At 58.2% G+C, this 16418-nt stretch overlaps 1 protein-coding gene across 10 annotated transcripts in view; it reads left to right on the plus strand.

Moving 5' to 3' along the window:
- The first annotated feature begins 5084 nt into the window (after positions 1-5084).
- TSNARE1 (t-SNARE domain containing 1) overlaps positions 5085-16418 on the plus strand; it is a 99606-nt gene continuing 88272 nt past the window's right edge. For 2 of the 10 annotated variants that reach the window (XM_074316999.1, XM_074317004.1), the window contains exon 1: positions 6166-6322. The gene's annotated coding sequence lies outside the window, so the exon portion shown is untranslated. Of the gene's footprint in view, positions 5495-6152; positions 6323-6535; positions 6968-14434; positions 14591-16418 lie in introns of those variants that run through there. The other 8 variants (XM_074316992.1, XM_074316991.1, XM_074316990.1 and 5 more) reach the window with 8 other exon arrangements.

Below are 16418 nucleotides of genomic sequence, written 5' to 3' on the forward strand. Positions count from 1 at the left end.
AGCAGTGAGGAGGCACAGACCTACCATCCGCGGACACTGTGGAGGGTCAAGCTGGACCGCCAAGCTGAGGCAGAATGCCAACAGAGCGGTGTTCTGTGATGCCAGGCACTTCAGGGGCTGGATGCCAGGCACAGTGCGGGTGAGGGGCCTGCAATGGACAGTGAAGCCGACAAGCGTGCCCTCCATGGTGCACTGATGTGCATACCCCAAACTGTGTCCACTCCTGGCCCTGCTTTCTGTCCTCCACGCTGCCCCCTGAACTGCTGCCCCCCAGGTCTTTCTCCACCCCGGGGAGGACGGGGTCGGCTCTGGCAATCACCATCGGCCTTTGTGCAGGGCCCCATCATGGGATGCAGGCCAGCTGATAGAGGGGCCACTTATGGCCCCCTTCCCCAGGGACAGAGACCCCCCCAAGCACTGCTTCCTGGAGCCAGGGATGGTGGGCTGTGACGACCAGAAGGGCCTCCCAGGACCCAGCAGCTCTTTTCCCAAACTCCTTGGGGCTTGCCTGGCCCTGAGCCATGTCCAGTGCACACAATGCACCAGACAGCCCTTTAGTTTCCCAAGTTGCCCCATGTCCAGGTGCCCGCCACTTCTCAGAGCTCCTCAGAGTTGGACCAGGTAGGGCTCTTGATTCAGAGAAGTGGAAAACACAGCTCAAGCCCATTCAAGCAGAAGGGAATTGGGGTCCCTGTAAATTCCTGGCAGGCCCCATAAATTCCCTTCAGGTCTAGGTGGATCCAGGTGTTCTCGTGGTGTTGTAAGCACCCCATCTTGCTCCCCAGCTTGCAGACAAGCTCCCATCTGTGGTACAAAACTGGTGGCCCCAGGCCTTCAAGATCTGCATCCATGGAAGGAGCCCCAGCCGGAAAGAGGCAGAAAAGTCAGGAGGGCCTGAATGGGTCAGGGGAGTGTTGGGAACAGGGTTCATGCAGAATGGGGTTCCCTGGAAGGAGGGTTCAGCCCAGAGGCAGACTCAGACAGAGATTTGTCTGCTGGACGTTTACTGAGGAAGCTGATGGGAGGCTAGGGGGAGGGGCTGGGCAGAGGGAGAGCCTGCACCAGGCACATGGTCCCAGAGGCCTCAGCTGCCCTACGGGACTGGGGTGGCCCTGCAGAGCTGGGGCAAGGGGTTTGGGCCTCTGCAGTGCACATCACCCAGTCCCAGGGCACGGACTGCCCTGTGGAGGGCAAGGGGCCTTTCAGCCAGGGCCTGACCCACAGAGGTGGAGTGCCTCAGCCTGAGGGGAATCTGGGGTCTCATGGGAGCCGTTGTAAGGGCTGTCCGGAAGTGGGTGGGCCAGACACCTGCTCTGAGCCTTGCCGCTTCCAGGCTGCTCGCAGGTGAGGAGACTGCCCGGGGCTGCTCACCTCCCTCCTGAATGTGGTGACCTGAGCTCCAACCAGAGCAGACGATGGGACATGCTGGGGAGACCTGCACAGGCTCCCCACCCTCTGCACAGCCTTGTGACGTAGAGGGGACCCACCTGGGAATGCCTGTTCAGGACACTCTAAAATCCAGACAGCTTCCCAGACGGGACCTGAGCCTGTGTCCTGCCTGGGATCATAGGACTGTAGGAGACATCACACCTGTGGGCCCAGGCTGGGCCCTGACCCTCGGCACACTGGAAGCCCTCACCCTGGTCATAGGCTGAGCCCCTACCTCACTGGACATCCGTCTGGCACAGGCCTTGGCTGCAGGGAGGCCTGGGTAGGAGAAGCAGGGGCTCTGGTTGTGGGGGCCCCGCTGCTGAATCCAGGAGGCAGAGGCAGAGAGCCCACACTGCGAAGTGCTCAGTGACTCATGCAGCTCCGCCTCACTTTATTTTTATCCCCATCAAACCCTATAAATACAGCAATGATTACCAAATACAGTCAATATGCCCCACGCCGCCCACCTCTGGCACTGGCCCACAGTCACCAGGGGGAGGCCGGAGACCCAGAGAGATAGATGTTCTTGGGGAGGGGAAGAAGATCCTCAGGCCAGACCCCTGGGATGGACCCCCATGTCCCCTCCGCACTTGGATGGCCTGGAACGTCCTTCTTCCTGCTCGGTTATGGTGCAAAGTAAAGAGCGTGTTTCCTACACTGGAGCCTCTGGATTTGTTTTCCCTTTAGAGAACGGGTTGAGAGTTGGGTGGATGTTGTGTGTGGTCTGTCTCCCGACCCTAATGCCTACTGTGGGAGGGGGCAGGGCCTTCACTGGTTTTGGTCACTGCTGTCCCCCAGGTCTTTGATCAAGACCCTCTGTGAATGTTTGAGTGAGTGGGCAGGTGGGTGGGGTGACACGAGATAATGGCTCTAAAGAGCCCAACATGAGGGGCTTGGTGGTGGGGTGGGTGATGCCATTGTGCTCATCATGCTTCTTCCACCGAGGGGAACTGAGGCCCAGAGAGGTGGAGTGGCTTGCTCAGGGTCACACAGCACGGAAGAGGACGAGCGGGTTTGAACCAGGATAAAGGTCCTGGTACCTCTGGAAGCCACATCTCGCTGGGGTGGTGGGGCTGGAGGTCAACACAGCGCCCAGCGGCTGAGGTGAGCTTGGACCCCTCGGCGGTGGTCATCACAGTGCTGTCACTGCTGGTGTCCCTCTGAGCCCTGCCCACGAGGCCTCTCAGCCTGAAGTCTCTGGTGGGCTCTGGACCTGCTGCCTGCAGAGGAGCCGAGGGAGCTGCCCACTGTGGTCCCTCTGGGTTACCTTTCTCTGGGCCACAGACGCTGTCCATTCCGGTGCCAGGCTCCACGAGGTCGGGAAGGGGGAGGAGCAGAGGGAGAAGTCCCAGCCATGTCCTTGGGCACCCAGCCCAGATGGCCCTTCTCTGTATTTCAGAGCCCATAGCTTGGCGAAGGGGCAGGTCTACGAGATGGAGAAGGGACAGCCAGGGATCTCCAGCTCAGAGAGAGCTGATAGAGCAGTGGGGACCCCAGGGGAGGGGAAAGGCCATGGCAGTGAGGGCAGGGCCCTGGCCTCAGGGCCTTCACCACAGCCACTGAGGAGGGAAGAGCATTGGACTGGGGGCCAGAAGCTTGGGGGCCAACCAGCTCTGCCCATTGGTGGGCGGTCTTGGTGAACCACATCCCTGCTCTGGGCCTCAGTTTCCCCAGAATAGTCCAGATGCTCTCCAAGATCCCTTCAGTTCAGCCACTCTATCATTCATTCATTCATTCATTCATTCATTCATTCAACAAACAAGGGAAACAGCCTTGTGCCACTTGCTGCTAACAAGTAGCTCACAGGTCTGTGTGTATAAACAGAACCCTCTATATGTCTGTGTGTCAGTGTGATAAGTGCTGTGGAAGAGGCAAGTTTGGGGCTGGGGAGCTTGGAGGGTCAGGAAGATTCCCAGGAGGGCCAAGTGTGTGGGAAGGACAGCCTTGAAAGACGGGGAAGGAAGCTTGCAGCCAGAGGGACCGGGCTGGGCACAGACCAGGGGCTGGAGGCAGAGGTGCGAGGTGCGCCGGGACAGCTGGCTGCCGTGGGCAACAGTGTCCGAGGGCCTGGAATGTGGGGCAAGGTGCTTGGATGTGATTCTGGCATGATGGGTGGCCGGGGGAGGGCCTCATGTGGCTGGTTTCTTATCCCCAAATCAGACCAGACCCCTAAGCTGAGAACAGGGGCACCTCTGGACAGGGCCTGGAGCCAGAGGTCCCCTCCCGCCACCTCACTGACCCCCGCATTTCATCACAGCTCCAGGAGGTGAGGCTCTTGGTGCTTCCACCCCCCCGCCCCAGGCCACAGCGCTGTCTTGACGTTTGGCAGCGCTCACTAGGGAGAGGGGGCCCCTGGAAGTACAGAGTGTTGTGATTTTGTAAAATGTTGTTCCCTCTGATTTTTATGTTTGCTTTTTAACATCTCGTTACTGTGTCCTCCACACAGCAGTCAGGAGGGTTTTGAGTTGTTGGGGTGAGGGTGGGTGGTAGCCCATGGAAGTCAATTCTTGACTCTGAGTGAGAGAATGTGTGTGACTATGTGAGTGGGACCATGTTTGTGCATATGTGTGCAGGAAGGGGGAGGGGAAGTGGGGGCCTGGGCAAATGCCCGTATGCTGTTTGGCATAGGAGTCTGGACAGAAGCTGACACAGGAGGAGGATGTGGCAGCCTTCTTCAGCAGCCATGTTAGACTCACCCTGTGCCTGCCTGACAAACTCCTACTCATCCTTCAGCACCCAGCCCCACTGCTCCTTCTCTGGGAAACCTTTTCAACACCCCAGGAATAACATACTGTGTCCGTAGGATCTAGCATGTTGCCTGACATTGGAAGAAAAGATTGTGACTAAATAAATGATGCTGAATAGGATAAGATTTGTCAAGAGAGGAGAGGGGACACTGAGCCAGGTAGCAAACGTGGGAGGTGAGTATGGAACAGACAGATGGTGCTCCATGGGGTGTGAAGCTGCCGCCTCCCTCAGGGATGGAGGACGAGCTGGCTCTGCCATTTCCCAGGACAGTGGCAAACTCCTTCACTGCGGATGCGATTAGCAGACAACACTCACATGCATTTCCTTTAACTTTTTTTTTTTTTTTTTTTTTTTGCCACTCCTGCTTGGTGTTAAATACCTTGGGAGGCTGTTACAAGTCTCATGGCGCAGTCGATTTTCTAAGAGCCTGGTGCTATGACATGACTGGTGTTGAATGGTTGGGGGCCAGGCGCTTGCCTCAGTCAGAACCCTCTATATGCTGGTCCTGTGCCAGCCCCTTCCCAGGATGCATCCCCCTCATGACAGTGTCCCTGCATGGTGACAAGGCAACTGTGTCCTCTCTCTCTCTCCCCAGCCCTTTACTACGCTTGGGTTTGGGCACCTCCTGCACTGACCCTTTGAGAACACACCCAGAAAAGGTGTGTTACTGCTCAACATCACTCAGCAGATTGGGTAGGTTTGGTGTTGGAACAGAGACTAGGTTCCGTGGGGAAACTAAGCCCATGAGTACAGCTCACCGGCTCACTCACCACCCCTCACTGCTCCTGGCCACACCTAGTGCCAGGCACTCTGCTGATGCAGAGATGCGAACATAAACATGTGGCCTGCCCTCAAGAAGCCCGTCCTCCAGTGGCCAGGACACACACCTGGAAGGGCGATGGGCCCATCCGGATGGACAAGGGGCCCATAGCCTATAGGAAAGCTGTCAACAGCAGCATGAAGAGAACAGGGCTTGTTCCCCTGTGATGCTCAGTCTGGGGGTGAAATTAGTCCCAGCTGGCAGGAGGCTGCCTGGCTCAGTCTCTCCGTGGAAATGCTTGGTGTGTGGTAACAGTCCCGCTTAGATCCCTCTGGGCGCTGACAAAGGCGTCTGGGTCTGGCCCCCTCCCAGGAGCTCAGCAAGCCTCTGCCGGGGTCGCCAGCAGTTATGAGGAGGCTGCCTTTAGCCTGGGCAGAGGAGAATAACAGTCATGGTACCACAGCGGTAAGGAGGACCCGTCATGTGTGGGCCCCTCCGCTGCCCCAGGTGTGGCTCTTGGTTCATCAGTGGGACCGGCTGAGAAGACCTTGAGGGGTGAGGCCCAAGGGCGCACAGGCACTGACTGGCCCGGGATCCTACCCCGGTTCCCAGGTCCCTTCCTCCAGTGTGTCTCCAGGAGGGCAGGGGCGCCGTCGTCAGGGGCTTGAAGCCCGGTGCCCACAGGCAGGGCAGGGACGGTGGCCAGCCGCCCGCCCCGAGGACGGAGGGCGCAGCCGGGGGGTCTCGGGCAGGCAGGGGCCCAGCTGCACCGCGGCTGCTGGCGGGGAAGGGGCCGCTCGGGCTGCGCCGTGGGCACAGGCGCTTGGGGCTCCCTTGGGTCTCAGTGTCCGGGGCGACAGGCTGCCCCGTTCTGGCGAGGGCGTCCCGCGTCCCGGGGAAGCCCACCAGCGAGGCTCCGCACTCCTCCGGCTCGGCCCCTCCGGTCGGGCTTGGCTCGGGCAGGGGCCCATTCCTGGAAAGCCTGCGACCTGGCCCTGTGCGCTCCTTGTCTAACTTCACCTTCAATGTCACCCGTTACGGGTGCTGAGACTGAGGCTCGGGGGTGACGAGGACCCGGCCGTCCCCCGGGCCCGGAGCGCTCGGGAGCGCGGGCTTTGGGCCCCAGCCGGCCGCCGTCCCCGGCCGGTCCCGGCTGCCGCGCGGGGCACTGTGGGACTTGTAGGCTCCGGGCGCACGCAGCCCACGGCGCGTCCGCGGCTCCGCGGCCATTGGCTGACGCCTGTGCCCGGCGCGGGGTGGCCTGGCGGTGCTGGGCCAGCGCGGGAGGGGCCGTCACGTGATGTTTGGGTGCAGGCTCCGCCCCTGGCACCGCCCCTCCCGCCGAGAGCGCACGGAGATCGCTCGCGAGCTACCCAGGCCCAGGTGAGGTGGCGGCGCGCGGCAGGTTCGGCCGACGGGGCGGACCCGCGAGGGCCCCGCGGGCCGGGACGGGAGGGTGCGTGGCCCGAGGCCTGGGAGGGCGCGGGTGGAGGGCCGGGAGGGGCGCGCGGGCCCGCGGGGCGGGGCAGCCTGGCGGGGGGCGGGCCCGCCGTCTGGGGGCGGGGCCTCTGGCGGGGTGGGGCCGCCTTGGGAGGGCGGGCCGCGGGGCGCTCCAGCTCCGCCTCCCCGAGGGCGCCCAGCTGTGGGGAATCACCCCAGGGTCGCCCCCCGCGGCGGGTTCTGAGCGCTCAGGGTCCCAGGGCGGTGGGCACTCTTTTCCTGAGGCCCCAGTGCCCACTCGTTGGGTGTGAGGGTCGATCCCAGCGCGTGGGAACCAGCCCTGGAGGGAAAGCCAGCTTTTGTGCGATTTCCTCCGCGCCTTCCGGCTCTTCCTGAGTTTGGCTTAAAAGGTGCTTCTGAGAGCTGGGGCCTTGCGCCCGCCCGACGAGCATCCAGGTGACCCGTCTGTGCTGCCCCTTGGACGCCCTCCAGGGGCCTCCTTTGGAAGACTCACATCACACTCCTTCCCGGCCCTGGGGTGGTGTGTGCGCTGTCCAGCGTGGTGGCCACTGGCCTCACTTGGCACAGGTAGGGAACACTAGCCGTCGCACAGTTCTGTGTGCCAGCCTCCTGGACTGGGTGGGCCTGCTGTCGTCCCAGCCACGCCTGGGTCCCTTTCCTTCCTCACCTGCCCGCTTCCTGCCCTCTCCTAGTTCCTGGCAGAACGGCAGCTCAGCCTCCCCTGGGCAGGTGTTGGCTCACTTTTCTGACCACCCGCTCCCACCAGTGTTTCCTGCCTCAGGCTCTGTCTCTTTTCCTTCCTGTCACTGCCGCTTGCTGCTTGTGTTCTATTTTATCTTTAGTGCTTGTGAGGCAGGAATTAGGGTTGGTCCTTACTGCATCCCCAGCGTGGACACAGTATTAGGGTGAAGGAGACAGATGAAGTTTGTCAGTTTGGAGTGCTTCCGCCTGTTATAACAGTGCTTTCATGTGGTTCAGCCTCACTGGTTGTAGGTCCTGGAAGGAATCTGGTGCAGCAAATAAATGCCCGCCAAGGATAGTACAGCTTCAAGTACGGGGTGGTGATAGCCAGTGGTTGTGGGAGATTGGCAAATCTCAGAAGGCTTCCTGGGGGAGGTGGAGCTTTAGTCAGACCACTTCCTTATTTCTCCTCCTCTGTTGGCCTGGCTGCACTGACTGTGACCAGCAACTCTGCAGGCCCTGACGTGGGCGCCTAGGCACGGAACCGCGGTCTGGGGGCTCACGGGCTTGTGGGCAGGCATCCTTAAGTCCCTTCCCTGGCTCTGCTGTCTCCAGGGTGAAGGCCAGGGTCTGGTCCCTGCCTGTCGCTCCAGCCATATCTTCCATGATTTGCTTCATGGGCCCCAGCAGTGCAGAAGTCCTTGATTCCTGAACATCCCATGTCTTTTCCCAGCAGCATGAGTGTGTGGGAGCCAGGCCCTCTGCTTGGAATGCCCTGTGCTCCCCATGTCTCTCCGGGAGCCCTCCTGTCCCCTGCCTCTTCTGGGTTGGGTTCACCCACTTATGCCCATGGCTCCCAGCCTCGGGTGCTTACCTGACCGTTCTGTGTTACGCTGAAATGATCTCTGTCTCACACATGATTGGAAGCCTCTGGGGTGGACGGACCTCCCTCTTGGTCACCCTTGGGCCTCGAGTGCCCAGCCTGGCATCTAGAGCCTGTTGGGTACCCGACAGATTTTGATGTGTGAGTGGACTGCACATAGAAGCCAGTGAAGAGGACAGAATGAGACATGTGCTTGTGGCGAGGGTCTGTCTGTTCAAGATGTGGAAAGCTTGAAGCAGGGACATGGGACTTAACTTCCAGCTGGGGAGAAAAGACTCCAGCTGTGACCAGGGGTGTGCTGAGCGTAATGACACGGAGTAGATGTGCGCCCCAGCGTCCTGAAGGAGGCCTTCTCAGGAGGTGGGCTCTGAGCTGGGCCTGGAAGCACGGCAAGGTTGGTCAGCCAGAAAGGAAGGGTGGGTGTTCTGGGGTGATGACACTGACCGTACCTGCCACGCTCACACAGCGTGCTGGCTGCTGGGCTCTGTCCTACGTGATTACGCCCAATAACTGAGGTCGTTTTCACAGTGAGCCCAGGAGGAAGGCTTGTGTTACCCAGTGTTACAGCTGAAGAAATTGAGGCACCGAGATGTGGACTTGCCCGCGCCCCTAACTGCGAAGTTCTAGGGTGCCATCCACTCCACCCCGACATCCGGGTTGTGTCCTAGGTGGCCAGGCATTCACTGCTCTGGCTAGTGTTGGCACCTGACCTGGTGGCCAGGGCGTGGGCTGTTCTAGCTCACACTGGCAGATCTGGGGCTGCTGGGTTTGTTTTGATTGTGTTATTTGCTACCAATGGAATTTAACTGTGGCTTCGTCTGGCTATAATTCATTGTGCTTTAAAATCTGATTCGTGTGATGTCTGTGGTGATGGCTTTGCTGGTGCTCGGAAGGCAGCCCGTCTCTCGGATTGGCCTGTTTCTGCCCTCCTGCCCAGCCCTGCCCGGCTCCCGAATCTGTGAATGAAGAGAGAATGAGCAGAACTGAAGAATGAATGGGCCTGTCTTGTCTCTCCCCGGGATGTTACCTCTGGTTGTTCGGCACTAATTCTTGTAGGTTTTTCTGTACTTGACCTTGAACCTCCTTACCCGTTTGGGTGCGCTGAAGCAGGCCAGGGGGCTGCAGGTCCCATTTTTTAGCTGAGGGACGTGGGCTCAGAGGAGGCTCCTCCCGTGTGCCCCGAGCCCAGACGCCAGGCTGCCCGTCTGCCTCCCGTCCTACTTGGGAGCCGCACCACTGAACACCCAGCTGTGACCCCGGCCTGAACCAGAGGGCTCCCAGTGCCTGTTTGTTGAAGAAGTGAGGGGGATTGTGACAGAGCTGACCTGAACCTGCGTCCTTATTCTGCTTCCTACAGCGCGGCCTGTGGAGCCAGTGGGACCTTCTGTAGGAAGGGACTTGTCTTGGCCCGAGTCCTGCTGGAGAAGACAGGACCCACCAACAGACCAAGGCAGGTGCCTGGCAGGTGCCCGAGCTGCAGAGCCAATGGCGATGCCTCCTGGGCGTGGGTGTGGGGCTTGGTTAGAGTGCCTTCCCTGCCTGCAGTCAGCGCTGTGCTCAGAAGCCCGTCGCCGCCGTTCCACCAGCTTTTTCCAGCTGCAGGATTGTCTCCATCAGCTGAGCCTTGCTGGGGGTCAGGACGGGTGTGAAGGGAAGTGAAGGTGATACCGTAGTGATGGAGCCTTCCCCTTTGAGGTCCACTCTGGGCCTGGGCAGCCTGCGAGGACTTGAGCCAGCTAGGTGGGCTGCAGGTGCCATTGCCGGCAAGCAGGACGGCCTGCTGGGGGGGTCAGTGGCAGGGCCACGGCATCTGTGGTCAGGCCGCCGTCCGTGATGCAGAGCGTTCCATGAGGATGTTCTAAGGCCAGGCCCTGCCCAGAGCCTCAGGGTGTGTGGGGAGCAGGATGGGGCTGGCCTCGTCACAGAGTGGGGTCACAGTGGGTGGCTGATGAGGGGTGAGACTGTGCATGGGTGGGTATCTGGGAAGGAGTCCTGGATGCTGGGGGGGTCTAGGCTGAGTCTTGGACACTGAGAATTAGCCTGCGAGGATGGGAAGGAAGCCGGTGCAGTCAGTGGGAGATTGGAGGGCGACACAGGGTGTGGGGCTCCCCGCAGGTGCGGCTGCCTGGGGCGGGGCTGTGAGGGCCTTGGGAGGCAGGTGAGGTCTGGGCTTTGGTCCAGCGTGAGCCTCGCTGAGCACCATTGAAGAGGACTGGGGACGGCTGCGGGAGCAGGGGCCAGGGGTCTGGGTGGGATGGCGTGCAGGGTCTGTGGCTGGAGGCCGCCCCTGGCGTTGAGAGGTGTATGCCCTTCCCCAGCCTGTAGCGGCCGGGCCTGGTGGCCTCTCCGCTCAGTGTCATGTGGCTGGCTCTGTGCTGTAGATCCCTTCATGCAGTGATCGCTTGCTGGGACAGCTGGGCCTTTCCAGGGACTGGGGCAGCAGGCTGCTCATTACCCTGGCAGCCTTGGGCTCCGCCTCTGGGAGAGAGCCGCCATCCTGGGCACACGCTGACCCCTCAGCCCCAGCTGGGAGCTCCAGCCCAGGACACCTCTATTGTTTTCACCGGATCCATGGAAGACTGTCTTGTTTTCTGCCTGATTTCCCCTGAGAGAAGGACGGTGTTAGCGCCCAGGTACAGAAACAATGAGTTTCCCCGACACAGCATTGCAGCATCTTAGCCATGGGAACCTGACGCATGTCCCTCGTTAGCGCATTCCGGAGCCCTGCAGCAGCCACCTGGACGTGGTGGCATCAGCTCCGTGGCCAACACGGACACTGAAGATGTTGCTCGAGGGGTGTGGGGGGACTGTCCCTCTGCTGAGGGGCCCTGTGGGCGGCCTCCCCGCTGCCTCCCACTCCCGAGCTGGCGCTGCCTGGATAGCAAGGCTTGGGCTGCTTTTGAGGTGGGTCAGCGGGGGTGCAGGAGGGCTGACCATCACCAGTTGGCACCATCAGCGTGTAAGGCAGCACTGCTGTGACCTCGGGGGTCCGCCAGGCACCTGCTCGGTTCCTTATGCCCCTCAGGTCAGCAGCCCTCCCAGGGCTGAGGAACTTCCCAGAGTCCTCAGGGACCGGCTGGGATTTGAACCCAGCGCTCTTGCATTTCTGCTCTGCTGCCTCCCGCAGGACCAGCTTGGGAGGGCTTGCCCACTGCCTGATGCCCCGTGGGTTAGAGGACGTACTTGGTGATGGCGGTGGTTATGCTTATAAAGACCCAGTGCTGGGCCTCTCTCCCTGACTGAGCCGACGTTCTCAAGGAGAGCTTAGTGAAGGTCAGAGGGCTTTAAGGAATCCAGGTTCAGAAGCCTGGTATTTCTCACAGAGGGGAGAGGGTGGCCCAGGTGGAACTCGGAATTCTTGTCCCCGGTAAGGCTGGGTGGCAGGTGGCATAGAATGAGCTCTCCTTCAGGCTGTGATTGGCCCTCCCTGACCTGTGGAAAGGTGTACAGTCATCGAGTCAAGCATTTTCAGGGCTTTGGGGCCACGTGCCATGCTCGGGCATCCGTCTCTCCATGTCTGTCCGTCCCCTGAGCCAGACCCTGAGTGTGGTATGAGGGTTGCAGACTGGGCCTTCACCAGCTAGGAAGCCAGACACTGGGGCTCCAGGATGGTGGTGAAGGAGAGGATGGGGTGTCGTCTGGGAATACGGGAGGGGTGTGAGGACTTTGCTCTGGGAAGTCGGCTGGACAGAGCCAGCCCGGAGGAGGCGGGTGCCCCCAGGCCCTCCCGCCGCCCCCACCTTGGCTGCCTACTCCCTCCAGCTAAGGATTCCGAAAGGCCCAGACCCCACCTCTCCCCACATTGAAACAATGCAGCACAGCAGCCTCCTTCCGGGGCTTGGCTGCCCTCCTAGCCCCGGGCTCAGCAGCAGGGCCCATGAGGAGCTGGATTCATTACCCGGGGCTGACCTCATCCTCACCAGTCACGCAGCCCAAGTGCTAACGAGCATGGGGGTGGGGGTCCTCTCCACCCCGTCCCGGGTCCAGGAAGCCTTTGGTTGTGGGGGCGGACGCTCTGGCCGCCCCCAGCGTCCGGTCCGCGGCAGGCCCTCCATTCACTGTTACTGTTCCGGCCTTCTTGCCCGGGCGCAGCTCTGGTGCTCACTCCTGGGGCGCCGTCCTCTGGGCACCGCCTCCTTCACTTAGCGGTGGCAGCTCTTTGCAATTTGACCTGATCGTCTTTCCAGCCTCTGGTTAACTTGCTGGGCCTTTGTGTCGGCCCCCTGAGCCTGTCCTTGGGTGTCAGCTCGCTGCCCCCTGTCTGGAATGGCGGGTGCCAACCCCACCTGGCATCCTCCTCCCACCATTCAAGGCTCTGCTGAGGGCTGCTCTGTGGAAGTGTGCCCGCCCGCGGGGCCTGGCACCCTGGGCTGCCTGCTGCTGGCCGGGGCGGCCTTGCCCTGACGCCTCTGCTATGATGTTGGACAGGGCAGAGCACCTGCCACCTTCCTGGTCCTCTGCTCACCTGCAGGAGGAGTTGGAGGCCAGTGGAGGGGTGGGGCCCACGGCAACATGCAGGATTCTGTCTCATGGGACTTGGGGTCAGGTTGGCAGGAGTGAAGCCAGGCATCCAGGTGTAGGCACGGATGTGATGGGCTGGGTGGAGGCCCTAACGGTGTAGGCCAGGTAACAAGCGTCCCTCAAGGCTCAGTTGCCTGAAGCTACGAAAGTGTGTGTTCTGGGGAATGGGGGGACTAGTCCATGGAGTCAGAGACCCCGCTGCTGGGTCACAGAGCAGCTGTTGTCAGGAATGTGCTCTCCCTGCCAGAGGGAGGAGAGCTCTTGGGGTCCTGTCCTGGGAACTAAAGGCTGGCGCAGACGGAGCCAGTCGCTTTTGCTCACAGTTCATTGGCCAGTGAGGGATCCGCACCCCAAGTGGCCAGGAAGTGTGGCGCCCCCACCCCCTCAGGGGAGGGAGCTGGAGATGGCAGCCAGGCCGCTTTGTGCCTTGGGCCACCCTTCCTTCCTGGGCTTCTCCCTTCTTCCTCCCGGGGTTCCCCCTGTGCACAGAGAGGTTTGGCCTGCTGGCTCAGCTCCCTTCTGGTCCCCCTGTTCCCAGAGGCAGGTGCTGGGGACACCAGATCAGGTTGCATATGGCCTTGGCTCTGTCTGCTTGGTGGCCACAGGAGGCATGGACATCGACAGCCTGCTGTCTTCTTTTATTGTTAAATTTTTGATTTTGAGATGATTATACCTTCACATGTGGTTGTAAGAAATGCTTCTGAGCCATCTGTGTCCTTTACCTGGCGTCCCCAGTGGTGGTGTCTGGCAGAGCCAGAGCACAGACCACACCCACCGTGCCCACATGGGTCAGTCTGCAGATGGCTGTTTCCATCTCGACCCTGGCTGGTTGTCCTTTTAGGGCCACACCCACCTCCCTGCTGCCCCAGCCATGCTCAGCTCCTGGGGACCACTGGTCTGTCCTCCTCTCTCATGTCATAACAAGAATGTTATGTAAATGGAATCACATAGCTTGTAACCTCGGGGGACTGGCCTTTTTCCTTGGTGAAATCCCCTGGAGATTTCTCAAGGTTGTCACATGTATCACTAGCTTCTTTTTATTACTGGGTCCTGTTCCGCTGTGGCTGCATGGCAGTGTAACTCTTCCAGTGTCCTTGCATTTCAGAAGTTTGAACAGCATATATAGTTCAAAACTAGAACTATGCGGTGGAAGTGACAAGTGTCGCAGCCCTGCCGGCCCCGTCCTCGTCACCACGGTTGCTGGCCTCTTACCTATCTTCCCAGCGACACAAGGATACAAATATCAACCAAATGCAATCCACCATATACAGATCAAGCAAATGCAGACGTATACTTTTATTTTACCTTTTTCTTTCACAAGTCGTGTTTTAACAAATCTGCACCTTGGTTTTAATTTTTCTTCCTTACTCAAAACAAAATGTCCTGGCGATCTTTCTGTATCAGTACAGAGAGCTTCTCTTTTTCTTTGGAGAACTACAGAAGATTTCACGTGTGGAAATGCCCGAATCGATTTTGTCCTCCTTTGTTGATGGAAATTCAGGTTATTTTCCATCTTAGCCAATTACAGAACGAATAACCTTGTTCCTATGCCATGTGGTACATGTGTGTACGTCATATGTGTAGGATAAATGCTCCCAAGGGCACGTGCTTTCCTAATTGTGACGCACACTGCCCTTCCCGGGGACGGAGCAGTGTACACACAGGAAGTGTGGCAGCGCCTGGCCCCAGCTGTCCCCACACTGCGTGTGACCAAGCTTCAGACGGGACGTGCCTTTCCTTTATTGGGGACGAGTATGGGGTTTTTGTGTATCGAACAGTCAGCGTTTGTATTTTCTCTGTGAACTTTCTGTTCCTCGGCTGCTCACTTTTCAAAAACGGCGTCATCCGTCTCTTTCCTGTAGATGATGGAAATTGGCTCCTGAGAGTCCGACGAACCCGGTCGCTTGGTTCCTGACGTGCCGTTGCTGCCCGGGTGGACAGTCTCCCTGCTCACTCACCTGCGGCTTTTGGAGTTTGACTCAGTCAGCAAGTGCTTCTTTTCTTCGAGTTTCGAAACTTGCTACCTCCTGTGTTTTCTTCTAGTTCTCACTGTTTTGCTTCTAAAGCTTTGATCCATTTATTGTTTATCCTGGCGTGGCTGTGAGGTATGGGTCTGACGTTACTGTTTTGCAGATGTTTCACCAGTAGTCCCATCCGAACTATGAAATCAGCCCGCTCTTCCCCGCTGCTTTTATGGTCTGGTTGAGTCATGCCCTAAATTCCCATTTGTATTTAGATTTTTGAAATCTGTATTTTATTGTGATAAAAACCCTTAGCGTGAGCTCTGCCCTCTTACCAAACGTTCAAGCGCGCAGTACAGGCTTGTTGACTGAGGGGCGGGTCGTGTCGCGACAGGAACTCACTCATCTTCCTTGACGGAAGGAAACTATGCCCTGAGTAGTAACTCTCCATTTCCTGCCCGCCCAGCCCCTGGCAGCCACCATTCCACTCTCTGACTCTGAATTAGACCGTGTGCGTGGAATCGTGCAGTGTTAGCCCTGCGTCCGGCTGGCTTCTCTCAGCAGCCGTGTTGTCAGGTGTTCCAGCCTCGCCTCCTGTTAGCTGCGCACTGGTGCCCTGGATGGACTCCGTGCCTGTCTGACGGGCACTGGTCCTTCTGAGTCATGCTGCAGTGAACACAGGCATGCTAGTGTCCCTTCAATATCCTGACTTCAGTGCTGTGGGACAAACACCCAGAAGCGGGGTGGCTGGATCACGCGGGGGTCCTGTTTGTAATTTTTTGAGGAATCTCCATGCTGTTCCCCAGCAGCTGTGCCGTTTTGCATTCCCACCAACAGGGTGCGAGGGTTCCAATTTCCCCACATCTTAGCTGACACGTAACCTTTTGTTTTTTTGATGACAGCCACCCAGAAAGGTGTGAGGTGACAAGCCACTGTAGTTTTGATATGCATTTCCCTGAGGGTTAGTGACGCTAGCATGTCGTCATATACTTGTTGGCCATTTCTACATTATCTTTGGAAAAATGTCTGCTTAAGTCCTCAGCCCATTTTATAACCAGGTTATTAGTTTTCTTTTACTTTTCTTTTTTTTTTAAACTATTGAGTTGTAGGAGTTCCTCATATATGTTTTTGGGGATTAACCCCTGAGGTATAGTTTACAAATATTTCCTCCCCTTCCTGTGGTGACTTTTCACTCTGTCGATTATTTGCTTCGCGTTGCCCAGCCCACAGCCCCACCCGCATGCATGCACACACTCAAAACCCACAAACCTGACTGGTTTGGGGTTGAAATTATGTTAAATTTATAAATTAGGGAGAGTGACCGCTAGTATCGAATCTTCCTTCTCAAGAAGGTGGTTTGTCTGTCCAGATGTGGTTTGCTTTCCTTTTGTGTTCTTCTGTGATGTTTTCAAGTTTTCTCTACTTGCACGGATTTTGTCCTTTTTGTTGTTGTCGTCAGGAGTCTTGTTTCCTATTGTGTCCTGTTTAGTCAATAATTACACCTTTCTCAGTGTTCACCTTTGTATTATTAAACCTACTTGCATTACTGTTACTGAAATGTCAGCTGTAAATTGTAGCCTCTGACTTGTGAGTTCTTGTTGTCGAGGTGATGAGCTAATCATTCTGCCTTCCTTCTTTTCTCATTTCCCTCTTGATTTTTATTAGTTGAGTTGTTTCTCTGTAGTCAGAGCATTGTGTTATTTGCGTCTGTCACTCCAATCCCATGTTTGTTCTAGTCTTGTATATGCAGGTAGATGTGTTGAATGCTCACTGACAGCCCTTTAGATTCAGTTTCCTGTGTCAGCCTTTGATGGGCTGAGGTTTTTCCTGCTCGTGCTTTCTCAGAATGGATGGCGGGAGCAGTGGTGACTAAGGGCTTATGTGTTCAAAACTCAGCTGGGCTTGACGGACAGTTTGCATGTTGATGGACTCCTGGCTTTAGACCATCATTCTTTGGCCAGCTGGTAGATCT

The sequence above is a fragment of the Rhinolophus sinicus genome, linkage group LG12, assembly GCF_036562045.2.
Source record: "Rhinolophus sinicus isolate RSC01 linkage group LG12, ASM3656204v1, whole genome shotgun sequence".
NCBI classification, from domain to species: Eukaryota; Metazoa; Chordata; class Mammalia; order Chiroptera; family Rhinolophidae; genus Rhinolophus; species Rhinolophus sinicus.